This window comes from Hylaeus volcanicus, chromosome 4 (assembly GCF_026283585.1).
Source record: "Hylaeus volcanicus isolate JK05 chromosome 4, UHH_iyHylVolc1.0_haploid, whole genome shotgun sequence".
Classification (NCBI taxonomy): Eukaryota; Metazoa; Arthropoda; class Insecta; order Hymenoptera; family Colletidae; genus Hylaeus; species Hylaeus volcanicus.
This window is the reverse complement of record NC_071979.1, coordinates 5,052,952-5,073,593: the sequence shown is the minus strand read 5'-3', so window position 1 is coordinate 5,073,593 and position 20,642 is coordinate 5,052,952. Positions and strand designations below refer to the sequence as shown.

General features: G+C 36.1%; 1 protein-coding gene across 9 annotated transcripts in view; it reads right to left on the bottom strand.

The window, feature by feature from the left end:
* LOC128875411 (potassium channel subfamily T member 2) overlaps positions 1-20,642 on the bottom strand; it is a 217,497-nt gene that overhangs the window by 149,088 nt on the left and 47,767 nt on the right. Inside the window, exon 1 of one of the 9 annotated variants that reach the window (XM_054120958.1) lies at positions 1,337-2,025. The exons of the other annotated variants lie outside the window; for them this stretch is intronic. The gene's annotated coding sequence lies outside the window, so the exon portion shown is untranslated. Of the gene's footprint in view, positions 1-1,336; positions 2,026-20,642 lie in introns of those variants that run through there. 9 annotated transcript variants of the gene reach the window in all.

Genomic DNA, 20,642 nt, shown 5'->3' with positions numbered 1-20,642 from the left:
AAATAATAACAATCAGTATTGCATCGAAGAGAAGTTGAATGAATCTGAATTAAAAAAAAAACAGGTAATTCTAGATTAAAGTAATAGTTTATTTGATAGTATGAATAAATCATAATTTTATTAACCCTTAGAAGCTTGATTTTCTAAATTAAATTGTAAAAAATATCGATGTATTTATTATTTGAACAATTTTGACAGATGACGTTTAAAAATTAAGAGTCAATTGTTGAATTTTATAAAGTAGTATGTTGCTAATTATTCTCCAATGTTACCTTACTGTAGTATTGATTGTTACATTACCTTTACGAGTATTACATTCGGTTGCTCGATAGCACTAATAATCAATCAACAATAGTATGTCAATATATTAATATTTACTAATGTAATAAGCTAATAATCAATTCGTTAATTTATTCCATAATTTGGAATCGCAAAGGTAAACATTACAATAATGTAACATTTGGTCATTTGGTTCCTTTTACAAATTACTCTCTTAATTTTTAATAAAAGTAAGAATTTAATTCATCAGAAATCGGAATTAATTTACTTCAAACCATTCTCATTCTTAGAGTTGAATCATCTTCAATGTCTACGCATACTATTATTATATTTAATTTTCTTCTTTAATTCAGAAAGTTGAATGGTATTTCTCAAAACAAAACTAATGAAAGAAACCGATATTCTTGTACAAAATCCAGAATGTTGACGATCATATATTAAAAATATTCCAATCATTCTATTATTTAGATATATTACAAATATTCTAATTATAATCTGTAAAATGTAATTAGTTATAATTACGTTATACTTGCACCCATAGGACTCCGAAATTAATATTTTTTTCTTTCATCGTAAGAATCCGCACGAACGTTCTCAATTACCTGAAACGTCTAGAAGCACTAAGCTTCAACAAAATTGCAACATGCAGTAGCAAGCGTTTGAACCCTTTCGCGAGAAAAAAATTCCAACGCCAATTCTTCTTCCGCATGCACTATTAATCACATTTTTCTACAGGCTTTCATTCTTGATTCGCGTTTCGAAACTTCCACGGCCAACGATTTCAGCACGTGTTACGATCAGTTATTTCAGCCTTAATTGCGAAAAAAACTACGGCGGAAAGAATCCTTCTTTGAGGAAAAGTTCCAAGTGCGAACGGTTGAAGTTTCAAGGGTAGCTGCGAACGAAGTGCTCGTTGAAACAACTCTTTCGCAGCGCATTATCGTCTGAAAAGATCAACAAGGTTCGTTCGATCGCGCTAATTTCGCTCTTTTTTTTTCGAAATTTCAACATGCAGACATGCACTGGTGCGATGTTAAATCAGAATACATCAACTTACACTCAAAACATTTCGTGCAACAAGTATATAACACGGTTTTCTTTCTGAACATGGCTGTACACAATACCTGCCGATCGTTTCGCACTAAACACTCTCAACGTTTTCGTTTTATTATATATTTTTATTTTCCCTCTGGACTGTCGTTAATCAGAGCAACGTTCGGGAGAATCGCCTCGGTGTCCTGCGGCGTTTCTAATTCGTCGAAGTTTCGATGCTCTCCGAAATAAAAGCTCGGAAGTGTGGTCGATGAACGAACAATCGAAGTTATATAAAGGTTTACAAAATATCTGTACTCTGTGCTTTCCTCTCGTAGTTACCTTTCCTCTCTTTCTACGTTAATTGACTGGTTTTATCAGCTACAGAATGGCCCCATGGGTACGGATGGATAAAGCTGATACAAATTCGGATATGCCTGGATTAAAACTACTCTTCCTTTCTTCCGTCTCCACTTGTATGAAAACGTGTGTCTTCTTGTTTGGTCCTCGCGTTGTACGCTCGTTAGGGCGATTGTTGATACAGTGATTGGACAAAAGACGAAAGTTCTTCTTATCTTACATAGATTTCGAGTTTCCGGACTCGGGTTGACGTCGATCCTGTTTCACTCGCTTTGCCACTGTAAGTTGCATCAAGTTTCCACGTGAAATTAAATTTCTCGGTTCGATATTCTTCTTCGTTAATCGTACGATACTTTTTAGCGAGTACTCCGGCGATGATAGCCTTGTACGTTTAACCTCGACTTTCCAGTTTCGTTCGATGTGACACTATTTCTTGTACATACGTACAATTACAGATATTTGATTGGCCCCAAAAGAGTAACATGCTTATGAATGCGTTTCATAGCGACGAAAACAATTCAATTCCATTATACTGCAAGTTTCCATTTGTCATAAACGGAAGTGTCGTCGAGCAGGCGAAACAAAGTGCATTAAATTATAGAAACTATTTTTACCACGCGACGTCGTCGAATCGTTAAAGCGAGAATAGTGGATTAGTAAATGCAAGGTGATAATTAGACGGCGGATGTTTATGCAAATTCATATTTTTATGTAAACAGACGAAGAACAAAAAATTAAATTAAAGTATGTTTCGGTCAAACGGTATTCTAAATGTTGCAGGGTGTATTATATTCTTTATATTTAACGTATTTATGCATTTGTACACATCCATCTATATCTTTGTATACTGGAAACTTAAATGTACGTGTCATTTTCTAAGTGGTATAACATATTACTGTTGAAATTTAATACATTTTGCATTTTGATATTTCGTTCATTTGCAATAAATGCATAGACATCCGCAGTCGGCTGATTAGTAATTGACTTCTTTCAGTAGAAAAGCCATTTTGGGAGTAAGTACGAAGACGTGATCAGAATGCATACGGCCAACAGAGTACTTTATGGAGCACCGCAACCATAGATCAAAGTGGATACATACTCGACTACGATTGCAAAGGAACGTCGCCAAACATCTCTCCACTTATCAAAGCCTGGTACCCACTTCGGAGATATACAAGCTGAGATCGAAGCAAACAGACGAAAGTGTGAACTGTTAGAAACTTTCCAAAACACGATTTTGTAGCAGTCCTGAGTATAACATTTTACATGTCTATGGTAATAACAAGTTATTCGATTTGATTGGATGTCAGTTTTAAGCACGTTATGTGTTACTTTAGCCAAACAAACATATTTCTAATTTATTTACTTTACAAAATAATACTTTAGTTTATCGAAACAGTTATACAATTATGTAATTCGTTGATATATAATTATTTCTTTAAACTACAAAGAGTTCTCAATAATTGAACAATGTGATTCAAGGTGGTTCAATAAAACGTAAATATATTAAATAGAATATGAAATTGTAATTACAACTGTTCTTTTTTTTTTTAACTCTTCCGGCTTGAGAATATTTCTTTCGTACTTTTTGTTCTTTATTGTATGATCAAATGAATATTTGCCCAGAGTCAACGGACCAGCCAATCAAGATTCCCATTTCGTAATTCCACCCGAGAGCTTCGGATCAAAGAATCCAATACTTTGAGAGAGTTAGAAAACGTCTGAGATGACTTGCTCTCTGAAAAAAACAGAACGCCGTCGTTTCCCTCTGATGACGTACCTACTTTGGCTCTCCCTAACACATAAATATTTCAGCGACAGAATCCTGTATAAAGCAAGTTACAGCGAGGCATTTGAATTTCACGCGTTGAATTTGCGTTTTACTTAAAATTCACACTTCGTTATATTCTCTTTGAAGAAATTAAGTAAGCACGACGAACCCGTCTCGCTTGTAGGGAGCAACTTTATAATTGATCCCGTAAAAGAATTATTCAAGACGCGTTAAATATTACCACTTCTGAATGAAAATGACCGTTCGTTTACTATTACGAGAAATTCTGAACACTAATTCACCTCAATCTTCTTTCATACCGATAAAAGGAAGTGCATTCCCTACAAATTTTTATCAATCTCTATATTTACACAATATATCGAATAAATAAAATATATGAACATACTATATTCATACCACTTTTGTTTGATTAAAAAACAAAATCCTGAAACTCCTTTGGGAAAACCCTTTACTCTCATGCAGTTTCCCTACTGTCCTTTCAAGAGTACTTTAGTTGGTTTTGTGTCATTTGTTACTCCTTTAAATTACACTTGCTCGTGATATGCACATATTCTACGAACGTGGGACTAATGGAATGTGACGTACCACCCTGTAAGATACGAAAATCGCGAGAATGGAGCTGACAGAGGCTATAAATTAAGTGCAATGCTTATCCTACTCCGACTGTGATTGCGCAACGGGAAGGTTGGCCAGTATCTTGCTATTTCTTCTAGGTCTATTGTCACGAGCGTCTAACTTTATATACAATGAGTCACATAAGTAGTCGCACTTCCTCAATTGCTGAATTGAAACGGTTGATGTATTCCTAGAGATAATTAAGCTTTCGATTCATATAAAATTGGTGCAAATACAAATTTAATGGAACAATTTACAATGAAACTGTAGAAGAGGAATCGATATGTAAAACAAATTGTTTGGAAACTATAATTAAATAAAAATTGGTTATCATCAATTTTCATTCTACGAGTACAAATAATAACGTGACTATTAGTTTTCGTTTCTATTCCACTGAACTGTTATGTTTGAATGAAATCAATATCAATTGAGAGATGACAGACGAAAGCTAGGATCAATTGATTAACAGTTTAAAATTCATAGTTAACTTCGTACAATTATTTCTAAATAAAATTCAGCTTGTTATCGATATTTATTTTATTTTCACCGAATTTTTAATCCAGATTTTATTGAGATATTGAATAACACGTCAAAATATTATCAAAAGTGTCTTCGCAATTCCCGATAAATTAATTCTGTTTCGCTGCGCAGCACGCAAAATACTTGTTTATTGAACGGATACTTTATTTACGTGATCCATTTCTACGTGTTTTATTTGCTTTATTTTCATGCGTAACGTGCTGAAATAATTGTCACCGATACCAAAAAATGATACGCTGCAATTTCAAGCAATTAACACGGAATAAATGTCGCTCTATTTTTCGCGCTTCTCAATTTGTTCCTGTTATCTTTTTGTGAGTAAAACAAACCCTTGACAAAGTATAGCACTTGTGAACTAAAGAAAAACCTATCTGATCATAAAACATTCGAACCTTCATAATTAGTATAGTCAAAAACCGCTATTTTTTTAGTACCTTTTTTTTTTATTAAAATTTTTTTTAGTACTTTAATCCTTAAAGAGTTATTAGCGTCGCGCAAGAGAAAGGGTTTCTTTCAAGAATTTTTATTTTGCACAACAGCCAATTCTGGAGTATCAATCTATTTAAACATAATCTTAGACACGTTAAAGTAACAAGGAACACTATTTTGTTTATTTTTAATAATTTCCTGCGTTTCCTTTTACAGCGAGTCGTCGAAATCCCCTCGCACGTGTGTATCAAAGCGTTTCGTAAAGGGGGACAATTATAGAAACGAGGTCAAACGGTGTCGTAATTACGAAGTTCGATCTGTTTTGTACTTTCCGCGCGGACTGATCGTTTCCTGTAATTACCGAACGCCGCGGTATGCTACAAACGACACCAGTCTACTAATTCCGCTCCCAACGCGTCATAGACAGAATATCCTCGATTAATTGCGAAGCTTTTCATTCGACACCCGCCTACAACCCCCCCGCAGCAATGCGAAAGACGGTCGTAACGACGTGCTCAGGGGCCTGAAAGTGCTAGATTAAATTAAAGCTCGACTGTCGCTGGCTACAACTTGATCTTTAACGAACCTGTCCTGAGCTACAATGGACGGATGATGACAGAACGAATACAGAACTCTTCCCCTTTCGTTTTCGTGACTCCGTTGGCTTCCCTTTTAATTGGACAAGTTCCGCCAAGTCTAGAAAAGGGTCGAGCACGTACGAGAAAATTCGTTGACTTCTGTCTGGAAACTGAAAACTCGATTACGTTTCATTAAGCTTCGTTACATTATCTAGCGATCTATAAGTGCGTATTCGATGGTGTGATATCTTATAGTTTTTTCCAAATTGGTGATAAAATAATTTTGCTTCTTTATTGTTAATTCTAAAATGTTATAACTCAGCTTGGAATAAATGGTACATTAACGGAAAGGTGTATTATATTTGTTATCAAAATGTAGAGCAAAATATCTGCACTTTTCAAAGATTTACTGTGTGGTCCATTTAAACTAGGTCAGCTGTATATCTCTTTCAATTGTGATGATGAACAAAAATATTGTATATGCAATTTGAGTGATATGAAGAAGCCAATACCTTGCAACAAATTTTTTTGAACGTCTCTTTTTTACGCGGATTTTTAAAGATCATCAATGTCCTTTCATTTATAACTGCATATTTTTTTTTTTTATTCCATTACGTAACTGACATTAAAATACGTACTCAAATTAAACGTTTCACGTCAACGTACGAAAGGTATAAACATAATTAAATTAATTGTGGGACTGCGTAATTGCATCGTGAAATTATCAAATTATCTGTGGTTAATAACTACTCCTGCTTTTCTAAAACGCAAGCATCGACGAAATGCAATATTTAAGAAAAGTGGTCGATGAATTCCTTCCAAATCATAATTCTTTTCTTTCGCATTCGATTCTTTCCCTAAATATTTGAAATGAACCATGAAATACTGGTCGGCGTCTACGAAAATAACTTTGCACAAATGATACACAGACAGCGTAATCGCTTTTATCCGCAACGTCGCTTTCCATAGCGTATTTTTCTCGACGAGACGTGGAAACTAATCTGTCTTTTCTTTCTTATAACGCGTCCACGTACCATGGTTCATTTTCTTATTGTTCCGCGCATTATTTTAACGATGTCCTCCAGTATCCTCCCCATTATTGTTCTGCTCTCTCAAGCCTGCAGCTACCACATTCATTTCTGCATAATTCTGGCACAATTCCTTTGGCACTCTTAATTAATAGGGAGCAATTAAAAAATAAAAGACAGAAATTAATAAACAGAAATTGACTCACATATGAAATAAAGATATTCATTTTGGTTTAAGGAAAACGATATCTTTGAAAGGTTCGTTTTTAAATCTTCTTTAAATAACGTTTGCACACGACACAAAAAGATAAAAAAATGGGAAACTTAAGCTAATAGAGAAAATGATTTAATACACGTGCAATGAGTATATCTCTATTTCTCTCGTAAACTCGTAAATTCCACTACTTCGTGTTTTTGTTAAGAACACATTTCTTCCTCAACCATCGTAATTTCAAATTTGTAGTATTAATCATAAATGTATCATAAGCAAACTCGAACATCGTAAATACCACCGCGAAATGTTATTACCTATATGATATTTATCTGTAATTCGGTTTCCTGAAATTACATGTTGCGTTCAATATAAGGTTATCGATGTATGGGAACGTTAATGAAATTTTCAATCTCCCTTAGTCAGACGTGAAAATTTCACGATATGAAATCGACAGGCGGGCTTTGATTTATCGTTCGTAACAAATTATCTAGTCGTAAATCCGTGAAAATTATTCTCGCCAATATTAAACGTGCCTGGAATCAGGATTTGCGATTCTGTACGATTTCTGACGCGGAACGTGACCGATGCTTTTTCAAAAAAATTCAAACAAATTTTAATTACAGTACGTGTACAGTATTCTAATTATACTTTACTTTTATGTATGTATATTTATGTATATATACTTTCACGTATACGAAATGAAGAGATTTAATAATAATAATAATAATAATAACAATAGTAAGAAGAAGGAGTAGTAAAGAATACGTAATTATTAAACGCGAAAAATGAATTGAGATGTAAATTCATGTAAATTCATTCATCTTTCGAGACGAATTATTTTGTGCAATCTAAACGAAATTCAAATTGAGGTCCTGCAACAGAATTCCAACATTTTTTTATGATTCACAAGATAAGATATTAAAGGGTGCTATAGTGTGTCTGTTCGGGGATGAACGTGTCACCGCTAAAAGTGCTCTTCAAACCCATTCATTTCAATTAAAAAAGAAAATGATTAAAGTAAGTACCGCGAGGGATAAACTTTTCAGGTAGGACGAACCGCGTTGACAGCCGCGAACCCGGGATTAAAATTAAACGTCCGAGTCGAGTCGACGGCCACGTTTACAAGACGCGAACGAAAAGGAATTTCAATCTTCCAGCACGATCGAGGACGGTTAGGTCTGCTTACGTTACCGAGACGAGTTTATTTAATGTTGCCCTCTGACGCGATTACGAAAGCAATCGTACTGAAAAAGGATCAGGCACGGTTAACTGGCGCCCGCGAGATCGATGAAACCGTATCATCCCTCCAAGAAAAGAATCGCCATCAAAGCGACTCTCAAATGTAGCCTTTGAAAAGTGTTTCATCTGAGAAAATGAACAATTCTTAAGTAGCAGAATTATACGGAAACTCGGGACTTCGATTAAAAAGAAAGTCGATGTAATCATTATTTCTTCCCTTTCATGCGAAGGATTTGCCTTCTGAATGTGTCAACTACTCCCGTTTTTATTTTATGTGATACTAGCTATGCTCCATGACATTTTTTCGGATCAATAGATCAATAGTTAAAAATAGTTTAATAAGCGAAACTTCACCATCATATCTCTTAAATTAATAGTATACAAAAAGTTTCGTTTATGCCACAATATACAGCCCATTGTATTCTGCAATTTACATGTAAATAATTTGTTCGTACCATCGATTAAAAATAGTTTAAAAAACGAAACTGCACCATCGTATTCTTTAAATTAATAGTATAAAAAAAATTTCGCTTATGCCACAATATAGAGCCCATCGTATCCTGTCATTTACATGTAAACAATTTTTTTGTATCATCAATATTTATTGAAATATCCGTTTGTCACACTCTAGCATGGACACGCTGTATGTGGATCACGTAATTCTTGTTTACACATTTTCGCGTGCAAGTGGCATCGAGTTGATCACCCGCGAGAAACCTTCAAGCGTGAAGGGTTAATGAATCAGGAAATCTACGCGAGGTCCTTTGCTTCATGGCGAATTCAGTTTATTACGCTTGAGAATTGGAATCTTACGTTCAAGCGAGTGAACGTGAAACGGAGTAAGGCGGAATCGACGAAATCAGCGACACAGAAGGGCGACGTTCTGGCCGAATTCACAAATTCAAGGGCGCAGAAACGCGAATTGTAACGTCGAGAACCCTCAATTCGCCTCGGTGAATCTCCACGAGAGCAACGCGAACTGTCACGTGCACGATATTATCACGCTGATATTGCAACGATCATTTCGCGTCCTTTCGTTCGTTCGAACCTTCCCGCTGGAATTTATTTGGTCAATAAAATATTGACACGGGATTAAAATCCGCCGTGCGTTTGATAAATATCGCGGGAACAGCGGACGCGAGGCGAGTTGAACAAAATTCGTAATGAAAAGGCGAACATATTCTGGAAAATTTAATTTTCCACCATAAAACCGTATAAAATTCCAAATTATTCGGCAAAATATATTTCACCGTTTCGTTAAATGAATTCCCGTTTTGTCACGTTCTTCGATTGCTGTCAAACAAAATTCCACCTTCAATTGTTCTCATTGTCCGAATAAAATTTTTGGCATAGGTTGAACGTAAACGAAAAGAGAGAAAAAGCAATATAAACAAAATTTGAAATATCATAAAAACGACGAAAGGTTTTCTTCCATTGTCAACGAATTTCTAGTGAAACGACTGCCGACATCGACTAAAATCACAATGGATTAGAGGATTTTTCGATGCGTTGCCGCGCGCTAGATTTGAAAGCCCTTTCTGTCATGCAAAATCAGATTTGTTGCATCGTGTTTTGACTTTTCACGTCAATGGTCTTTCGAATGATTAGAAAAATGTTTCGTATGAATATTCAGGTCGTTATTCGTGGAGACACAAATAAATTTAAAAAAAGAAGAAGAAACGTATTTGTATGCTATATTACGTTGCAATTGACAAGAGGTAAGTATGTGAAAATGAGAGATAAATATTTATCAGAAATCTTATCTTTACTGAAATTAGGTTGATTTGAATTGCAAATCGATAGTTCCGATAATACGTTATTTATATGCAGAAATAATCGAGGCAAAGCTTCCTCGACAGTTTCCTCAGTTTGTTGTGCAATCTAATTAAAGCATCCTTATGTGGTCTCGAGTTGTTAATTAGGCACTCCATCGATCATCCGTCCAATTAGTAGTCTGTATCTGCCTCGAGTAACACGACATAACGTTTGTATGGCCTACTTACAAGAACGCCTTCGATTTCCTTTAACACGATACAAATCCTCATTATCACTTCTGATTTTGATTCCTAATATTATGTATAGTTGTATATAGTTTAGTAATTTAAGGACAAATTTTTACACGTAGGTATTCACTTATGTTTTTTATGTACTTCTTTTTATTTATATATGTAAAATCAATCATGAAACTTTACATATACTCGTCCAAATATGTAGATTAAAAAGTTGTATGATGGATGAAAAATTCTAGGTAAACGGATGCAATATCACAAATATGTATATGAAATATCACATACATATATACTTGAATTTATATAGCGATTTTAAAACTTTATTATTAAAGAACGAAATACTAAGACCCTTTATTTAAAAGAATCATCGCATGATTAAAGTTCCGATCATCGCTAACCATCATGTCAACGACGATAATGTCCTTTGCATATCGAAGAACGACTTAAACGAACTTTCATCAAGACGACGAACGAGTATCGTTTACGAATCACCGCTGCCTAAACGTAAAACATCGCCTACGTGTTTCCGCGTGTCAAGTACGTCAACTAATTGTGCATTCGAGACTTTAATCCTGTAATTGGTATTCTATGCACGGATCACTTAACAGTGCGTAATTATTTCGTTGGCCCACTTGATCCCTCGTTAGGGTCGTCTGCGCCTTTCCCCGATTTACGCGAACGAAACTAATCCCCGTTTGCTAGGCTACGTCGCGGTCCAAGTCCAAATACAACTTACAATAAACGACACCGAATCATAATTTTTACCATAGGTTATTAACATTTGAAATTATAGTATAAAATAATCTGACATTTTTTACAGATCAGACTTCAGCGCCACTTTCTCTCAGGTTCAAATTCTGATATTGTTATATATTTATTATTTAAATATTGGCTAAAAATATATTTACATTGTCGTCTAGCTGCTTTTCTGATGTTGGAATTTTTTTTCTCGTTTGATAGTCGTTACTCGATTAGTTGTAAAATGCTTGCTACCTTTCTTCCAAAGGTACATTCTTCTACGCAACAGTGATATGTTAAATCGAGCACAAAGCAACCAGGAATGTAATATTTTCGTGGAAGCGAAAGAAATATTACACACATTTTTTCTACTGGAATCTCGTTACCCTCTGCCTGGCATTGTGAGAGAAATGCGACATTTGACAAACTCGTCAAATTAACGCCCACGGCATACAATTAATTGAAGAAAACTGTTCATCATTCGTCCATTACCCCCAACCACCTTCTAATGACCCGTTTCAATTTCTGACCCGCTGTACATGCTGCTTGTTTGTGTTATCTCCAAACGAGAATCTAATGTGTATCTGTACTTCAGAGACACTGGTCATCGATTCAAAATTACGTACAATAATTCATCTTCTATCTACTACACTATATCATATATATGGATAATTATTATTACCCCGTTGCACTACGAGCAATTAGGCACAATGACCACAAAAGCATCTTGGCAATTTGTTATATTATATGACTTCTTTTCAAATTTTAAATTTATATTGTCCAAACACAAACGTATATAAATTAACGTAGCTTAATCGAAATATTATAGAACTAAATATCTGAGCAACTGTTCACACTACACTGACCTAAAATTCGACTCCTATAACTTTACCAATTTCATGAATTTTTACTTGAAATTTTGGATAATTGTTCTTCAAGTGTTGTACTGTGAGTTCTTGTCAACAATAAAATTCTGCCTGTAAGGTTTAATTAGCGAAAGTTTAAAAGTGAAAATCCAATTAATCCTTGAATCGTAGGCCTCTGTAGAAAGATACGATTAGATGGTCGAAGCTAAATTATGCTATTTCATTTATTATTAAATTATAAAGCTAAGAATTAGCTCCATTTATTATAGCTGATTATTTATTATTAGCTATATTATAAGGTCCTAAAGCTAAGTTGTGTTAAACTCTCGAGTGGTTCTCAAATAAAATTTTATCAAATCAGCCTGCCGGTCAACGTGCCGAAGAACTATGTATATATAAGGAAGACGTATTGTCAATTTCAATACGCTTCGTTACCACAAAAGCGTCTTGCCTGCTGAGAAAGCACTCCGTTCACTGAAGATGCTGAACGAGGCGGTCTTAAGAGTGCTTGAAACGTGATGCAATAATTTTGCAAATGAGATTCGTGCCGCAAGCTGCGCAACGTTCATCTTATCTTCAGGGTATTATCCTTGGCGATCATTTTTGTAACTCTCACCACTCGAAACTGTTTAAATTCAAATACTTTTAAAAATTTTTAATGATGTAACTTAACTCAAAAGTAAACGCAAGAGTACGTATGTAGATAAGATAAGCTTGAAAATATTTCCGATAATGAGTTATTTTTTGTCGAATTGGACACTTTGTGGCGCAATGTCTCGAACTCGATTGGAATTTAGATACTTCGATGGAGCAGAAGCGAGCGTTGATTGCATAATCGAGTAAGTTAAATGAAGTTTTTCACCTGGAAGCAACAGGTAGATTATAATAAATATAATTATCGTGATCCAGTTTCTAGGGTGTAATACATTTAGGTAACAAATCTCGTGAGACTTAAGCAATCCATTTTCTAGTAGTTAATTTTATAATTCTATCTGTTACAAAATTAATCCGCGAAGTCAACAAACAGCTACATTCTCAATTTCTGTACCTGTGTAGATTTTTCCATCTTATTACAATTTGAATGTATGGAACTTTAAGATACGATTAAACAGTTTTGTTCGAATAAAGTAATTTTTATTTCGCAGACTTTAATTTTCACAAAATTTAAATCCAGTTACATTATTTATGCAACAGGTATAATTCATTTTTAAAAGTTAGTTCTACTCTTCTAACAGCTGCAAATTCGATTCGAAGTTTTGTAAAATCCTTCGAGGGACGTCGAAATATTATTAAAAACTACATACAAATTTTAGCGATATTCGAAATGTTGCTTCAATATGTGTTAATTCAAGCGTGAAATGACGCTATTGCAAAGTCACAATGGACAAGTTATTGTAGAAAATATTAAAAAGCGATTCTTCTTTAATGCAACGAGTCAACTTCGAAGTATAGTTTGACGAAGAATAACAAACAATTTCTACCGTGAAATTTTCTGATCATTTGTCACAACTTTGATACTTCGCTCCACCTGTTGAGTTTATTGTTAGCTGCGTGCATGCGCTAGTAACAGCAGCACGATGTATAATGTTCTTCGATCCGTATATAATGATGGAATAAAGAATGTTTTATTGAAAAACTCTTAAGGAATCTTCGATGTTTGCAATCGTTATGAAAGTAATACCCTGGTTCCTGTTACTCTTGTAATTCAACACTGGATAGCGACGTAACGTTTCACAAACTATACGTAATGATAAAATGGAAAATATTTTATCGAGAAATTCTTCAAAGATCCAACAAGTTTAGCAATTATTACGAAGATAATATCTCAACTTTTCCACTCGTACAATTGAGTAGAAGTAAGGTTCTACTGTTCAAGAAACAAAAGTGGAATAAAACAGAGTTCAAAAAATTAACTCTAGAAAGAGTTCCATAGATTCCATCGATTAATTAATGTTTCATTTTTTAATTTCTATTTTCGTTCAAAAGCTAACCTTTTGTAATCCTCAGGATAAAAGCTGCGGGTTGCGAGCCGCTTTTCGCCGGAAGCCTCACAAAAATCTGCAAATTGGGAAATATACGTAAAATCGTTCGTCAAAATTGAAACGAGCAACATGGAAGCTGTCTGGGAAAAAGCTCGGTATGACTAAAACTGACGCAAATACGTACGAGAAAACGAACTTCAAACGCACTTGCTGTACCGAGTGTTGAATTATGCGCGAGTATTTCCACTCCAAAGTGGCCAACGTAAATTAGCGTGGAGGAGTTGAGCGTTTCGCAAGTACTATCAAACCTCGTGTACTGTATACTAAAAGCAAAAACAGAACTTAAAGTGGAATCGGAGTATTTTATCTGTTAGTAAATTAAGGCAAAATGTTAAAATATCTGTAAAATATCTTGTAAGTTCGATAGCATAGTTTAAACATAACATTTAATGTTGTATCATTTTGACGCTATGCTTGACTGTTGGAGTTTCATTTTTGTTTAAACTGCGTTGATTATATTTTTGTGTATTACAAAAACTGGAGGTCGACGTACATGTAGAACAATAAATAACAGTACTTGTACTGACTACGGGATTTTAATGCAGTCTTTCAACTGAAAAGCATGAATTGCAATTTTATTTTTGTTTTAGAAATAGTTTGATAAGTATATACTGAAACCAGACACGCTGTACGCGTAAAGCACGGACCACTTCTCCCTTTGCTCTTCATTAAGCACGATTGCCCTATTTTTAGCTCCACTTTAGCGTACAAGAATTTTGTATCCGTTAAATTAAAAGATTTTTTGTACTAAATTTCTATGTAAAATTAACAAAAAAACATAACGTGAATGAATGTACAGAATTTGCATCATTAAACAATCGAACGCTACGTTGTTCGAATTTTTATATTGGCGTGTATAAAAATATTAAAATCTGTGGTAATACTAATACTAAAGAGACGTTAAATATATATTTTCTATCATTTATACAGAATATTTTTCCTTTTTTCTCTTAACGAAAATTTGTTGTAATAGTACCAGTCATTTCAAAATGTATTACTCGATTGTTATTTGCTAAACGCAGATAAAGCTTTTTTATCGAATCGATTGGTGTCGATAGAACGTGATCTAACTGTTGGAATAAGTATATCGAGTACCGCGTCGAACGGGATCAGATATCGTCACTTTGTACAACGATTTTCGATGATTTGCCTCGTTAATCCGTTAACGTTAATTATAAAACAACTCGAGAGTTGCGACTGCACTGCATCAATTATGGCTGCGTGCAAACTTGGTGTATCGCTGCGTCATACGTGTTGCGAATGCATGCGAATCGCTCGTCTGTGAATTGCTTATGGGACCATGGCCGATTTCCCCGGGCAATCCGAAGGAAATGTAATTCGCGATCCAGTTTATGAGCCTGATTGAAGAAAAACTTATCGATCCCCTCTTATTCCCTAACCATACATTTCTCTGGGACACCTGGTACTCGTCTTCATGAATAAATACGGAATACATAATCTTGCGAATCTCTTCGAGTGAACGTTATCACGGACTTTAAGCTTATTTCTAAATACAAAATAATAAAATTCTTCGGACAAAACAATCAATATCTATATCTGTTTAAACGTTTTACGAGATTCGTACTGGATTGATCACAACTACGAAGGGATTCTAAGAACATTCATAATATTGCTTAGTTTGCGAATTAGGTCACATTTTGTATGGGAAATCGTATTTATCGCTTGCACGAAACTTTCATTTGTAAACTGACACTATTTAAGTTATTTAAGTTTAGATGGACTTCTCTATATCTTATTCGTTAGAAATAAATCAATTAATATCCCTGTATATATTGTCCTATTCTAATTCAATTAATTTACCTTCATTAAACTATATTTTTTGTTTATTATGATAATTACTTTATTTAAGGTCACACATCAACTACGAGCTTATCAGTGACCACGGCAATGATTACGACGATGACAAATATATAACGTGTTATATTTCATTAAAATCTAATTTGAGAAATTCTTTTCTGTTATTAAGGATTATCTACATACTACTTTAAACTTTACCCCGATATTCCCTGCCATTCTTCAATTAAATGTTTTACTATAAGAGTCGCATAATGTCGGCTCCGATATAGTTGTTTCGTAGCAACGAGTCAGATTTGCGTGGTCAATTAACACGAGGAATATCTTGTTATCAAGAGGAAAGCTTCTCTTCTATAACCAAATGCAAGACAAAAATACTCACGGATTCGAATGGAAATGAATTACATGGAAACGCGTTCGCGTGTAGTCGAGCTTTGTTATTTACCACGTGAGACGAGGGAGCCTGAATTAATTACCACGTAAGACTCCAGTAAACCAGCTCCGTCTTAGGCAGATGCATTCGTAATTGGCACCACCGCGAGCTGATGGGCGTCGTTACGGTACGAGCAAGATTGAGTCGTCGTCGGCGAACGAAGACCGCTGTTCACTGGCACGGAATCGATCGTTACACTCGCCGGAGCTAATTGATTTCGATGGATCGTCTACGACCCTCGCGGGAGGTGCTACTTTCGATTAAAGCTTTGCTACCATAAGCATTCTCCAACGGATGATCCGTCACCCTCTCTTAATCGATTACGATTAACGACTTATCGCTACCGTCTACACGACAAATAGAAAACTATAATTCTACGTTCGTTGGGAGGTCGGATTGCATCGACGGTTGATTTCATTCCCTGGGAGACCGTGCGTCGCTCGATATCGTCTCGAAATCCTCCGCCGTGGCCAATTAGGCGAATAACGATAAGTGAATTGGAATCATCCTTGTAGAGGATTCGAACTTGACGTCGCCGCGACTCGGCGATCGATCCGTCAATTCCTCCGATCTTCCGATTGCCAGCGCCCACGGTTCTTCCTGCATGTCTCGCGAACGTCCACGGAAAAGCTTGGGGACGATTCCTCGGGGAGCTTCGGGGTAGCAAACCGTCCACCCTGTGCGCTCGTGTACATAGGAAGTATATAGCGCGGGACAGGTGGCGCCAGGCGCGCATATAAAACAAACTCGAAACACTGGTCACGAGTTTTCCTTGCCGCCTTCGTCGTCGCGATGCCAGCAACTATTCCCTTGGAAATCGACGCGAGCACCGCGTTCGACGCAGAGATCCCAGGGATCGGTACGGATCGAGGACAGTTTCGTGCCGCGAAATTGTTCGGCGAGATCGTCGCTGATCCTGAGTCAACAGCTGTAACGAGCAATCCCGTACTCAAGATATCCGAGGGATTTCGCGGCGGTGAGCCGTGGTCGCATTCGCCCTCGATTACTTTAGTTTCAGTAGCTCGGAGTACCTTGAAGCCAGCAAACACCGGCACCGAAGAATCCTCGATCGGAAACGGGGAACACCTGATCGCTCGAGTTTAGAGCCATTTGGCTCGACGGTTTAAACTATCTTCTAACGACGAATTATCTTCTAACTAGAGCCGATCCTTGCGAGACCGTCACAGGACACCGAGGAGACTCTCCGGGAACTGGCGAGGCGAGGTTCACCTCGATGAAGAGTTACACCGAAATGATTTTAACCGAAGGTAATCGATACACGCGACGAGATCCGCACAACTGGCCTCCGCTGAAAAGATTTTTAGACCGGGTACGTCGATTCACGTGCGCGACTGGATCCGCGCGGGATCGAGGCGATCGAAGGTTGCGCGGCGGACGATCGATTCGAAAGGCGACGGAGGTCGCGATGAAGACGGACGATAGAGCAGCGATGAGAAACGCACGAGGTCGCGATGGTATGGAGGTGTTTGGAGCACGATGACTCGCATCTCAACCGCGCGGCGGTTCGGAGTCGACTGGCATCCCGAGGGCTTCGACGCCTCCTGCTGGTCGCTTGATGGTCCTGTCTCGCACCACCAGGCGCAGACGCCCCAAAACAATCGTCGGCCACCGATCTGTTTCTCTTTCTTCTCGTTGCACACGCCACGTAACGTTTCTGCTTCCCCTTTGTCTCTCGGTTTTCGTACCCTTGTAATTCATTCATGTTTACCGAGCGCCTCTGCTCGGCCGTTTTCGCGTTCGCGCCTTTCGTTTCGGTCATGCGGTTTACTGCTCCGCCCAAGGTCTTTGACTCCTCGCCAAACGATTTCATGAAATTGCTCGTTACCGGCGTCGCGCGGAGGCGGGATGAAAGTATTGCCGCGGTCACGTGATTTAGTTCGCAGCGGTGGTCGGAAAATCTATCGTTCAGAGGGTTACGAAGCAGACCTGGCGAAATTTTAATTGAAACGGAAATGGGGACTGAGGTAATGGTAGAGATAATTGAGAAGTTCAAACAAAGTTTTTATATTGATATACAGCCAGTCGCTTAACCCTTAAATGGACAATGTTGTTTTTAAACAACATACTAAACATCACAGATAAAATTGACCTTCTTTTATTTTTTTTGTAATTTTGACAACTAGTTCTTATTTCTGAACGAATTTTGAAAAGTATAGTAAATTCATGTCTAGATTTTTTTACTTATTTTTCCTAGACAGTAATACATGTCTATTACACAAATATATTTTTTTAAAACGTGAAACAAAAATCGACCATTTAAGGGTTAAATATTCGTAACCTCTAGGACTATTAAAGAAGGTTGTCTGAATTAAATGATGGGCTCGATGTTTTCAAATATTAAATGTTGTAGTTTGTGCAATTTTTAGAAGCCATTAAAATTAGTTTGTATGCAAGTGTTGTTTATGATTTTGTAGCTTTTGAGAAGCTCTTTCATATTTAATTGTTAGCTACATTAATTTATTATAATATTAATGATATATATAATATTTATAATATGATAATATATATATATAACATGCTCGCTTCCAGTAGTGACGTAAAAATACTCGAATCTCAAAATTTTCCATGATTCAACTAAAACGAAACAAATTTAAACGATTAATAAATTAATGTAGCTTTTCATCAAAAGCAACAAAATGCACAAACTGAAAGAACGTAAAAAACTCGCGAGCTTGTGGATTACCCTAATAAATGTTTTATTATAAATATGTTCTTGAATAAAGTTTACATTTGTATATATGTAATGAAAAATTTATTTGGAAACATCAAATCTATCATTTATTTGATTTATCTTAAATAACGCATAGATCTTTTAGGTCTCGTAGATCTTCCTCTTACAAAGGTAGCTTATCACGTCGTTCCAACCGATATCGTGTAATGGTCACTGCTATATGATATGATTTAGATCCTTCTGCAGACAACCACACTGACATTTTGGATTTGCGACGAGGTTGATCCTATAAAGCGAAGTAGCTAATTGATAATGGTTTGCTCGAAGCCTGTTAATCCAATTAACCAATTCTCTCGAGAGGGATTTTCGTGCAAACCACAGCTTAGAACTGGAGTTATAGAGGTACCTGAAAAACTTAGTACCCTTGGTAAGCCTTCATTTACTTTTCGCTTTGTGTGGACGAACCACTTCGTTATTTTGTTTAAGATTGACTACTAAGAAACGGACTTGTATTGTACGATTTGGTCCTGACGATGAACTACGAGTCGGATTCGTAGTGCAGGCTGAATTGGTGAAGACTCTCTTTAAGACTTTTAACTTTGAATGAAACGAACATTTTTTTAAATATTCTTTGTGTTCAATATGTAACAAGAAAGGTCTCAAAATACTACTACATAAATACAATAATTACTTAAAGTAAAAAAAGGGATTTTCACTTAATATTTATGACTGTTTCACACGTTACCACGCATTCAAAAAATATGAAATTTGAATTTCTTGTTACAATTATATCCTTCAATGTCTAAAGATTTATGTAAACCAAATATCTGTTTGCACTTTTTGCTATGACTTCAAGCGCAACAAATAAATAAATATTTTGATCAACGAGATGGTTACATTTTTCTGATCATTTGTAAAAGTATGTTTTCAACTTATATTACAAAGAGTCTTTTTCAACCACTGCTTTAGAATGTTTGACTAAAAATACTCAAACACGTTTCAACGGCGTTCTGTTGCACCGCGCTTTTTTTTATTCCTGTTGGAGCATTCAGTTACAAAAACCTTGTCGTTTGTGTTTCATTGCTTCAGAAGGTGCTTCGGTGTCGGTTCGCAAGCTCGACAATAGAATGCCTGGCTTCCTTTTCAGCTTCTGTCTTGTTTATTAATTCCTTACCCTACAGTACCTCTCTTCTGCGTCAAACGACGATGCATGCACATTTGTGCCTCGTGCATCTCACAAACGCCTCGTTCCTCCAATCGAGTCGACGTGTTCGCGTTTTTCACTTTGGACTCAGGGAGTATACAGGGTGTATCATAACATGTGGGACCATGTTCGATAATAGATTAGGAACACAACTGCCCTTATAAACGTTTGCTCAGTTTGATTTTCTTCTCGAATTCGAATCATTTTTTAACCGACTTCAAAAACTAGGGGACTACTGAATCCAACATGTATTTTTTTTTATGCTTGTGTAGTCTGGCAATTTCTAATCACTAACTGCCGAGGGACACCTAACTATACCATGACGATTTTTATGAAACATTTTGCATACAAATGATCCCTAATCAGCCTCGTGTCTAATGGTCTAAATGACCAAGAAATTATCGCACTAAATTCGACTAAATAAAAGGAGAAAGTTTTCTAAGAAAAAATAGTGTCAACTGAATCGTCAGAATATCAGCCATCTAGAAACTAAAAATTGATTATAAATAACAAGTATGAGTAAACTTAAATCGTCTTATTTGTACTTAAATGATATATTTATTTAAACTCTAGTTAATTATTAATAAATAAATTGAAAGTGTTCGATGACCGAATCACTGTTGAAATTAAATATATTTATCTTAACTGTCCATTACTAAGAAGTAAAAATGCCTGTAACTCGGGAAAAAGGTCAACACACAACCATTGATGTTAGTCCCACACGTTACGATAACGTA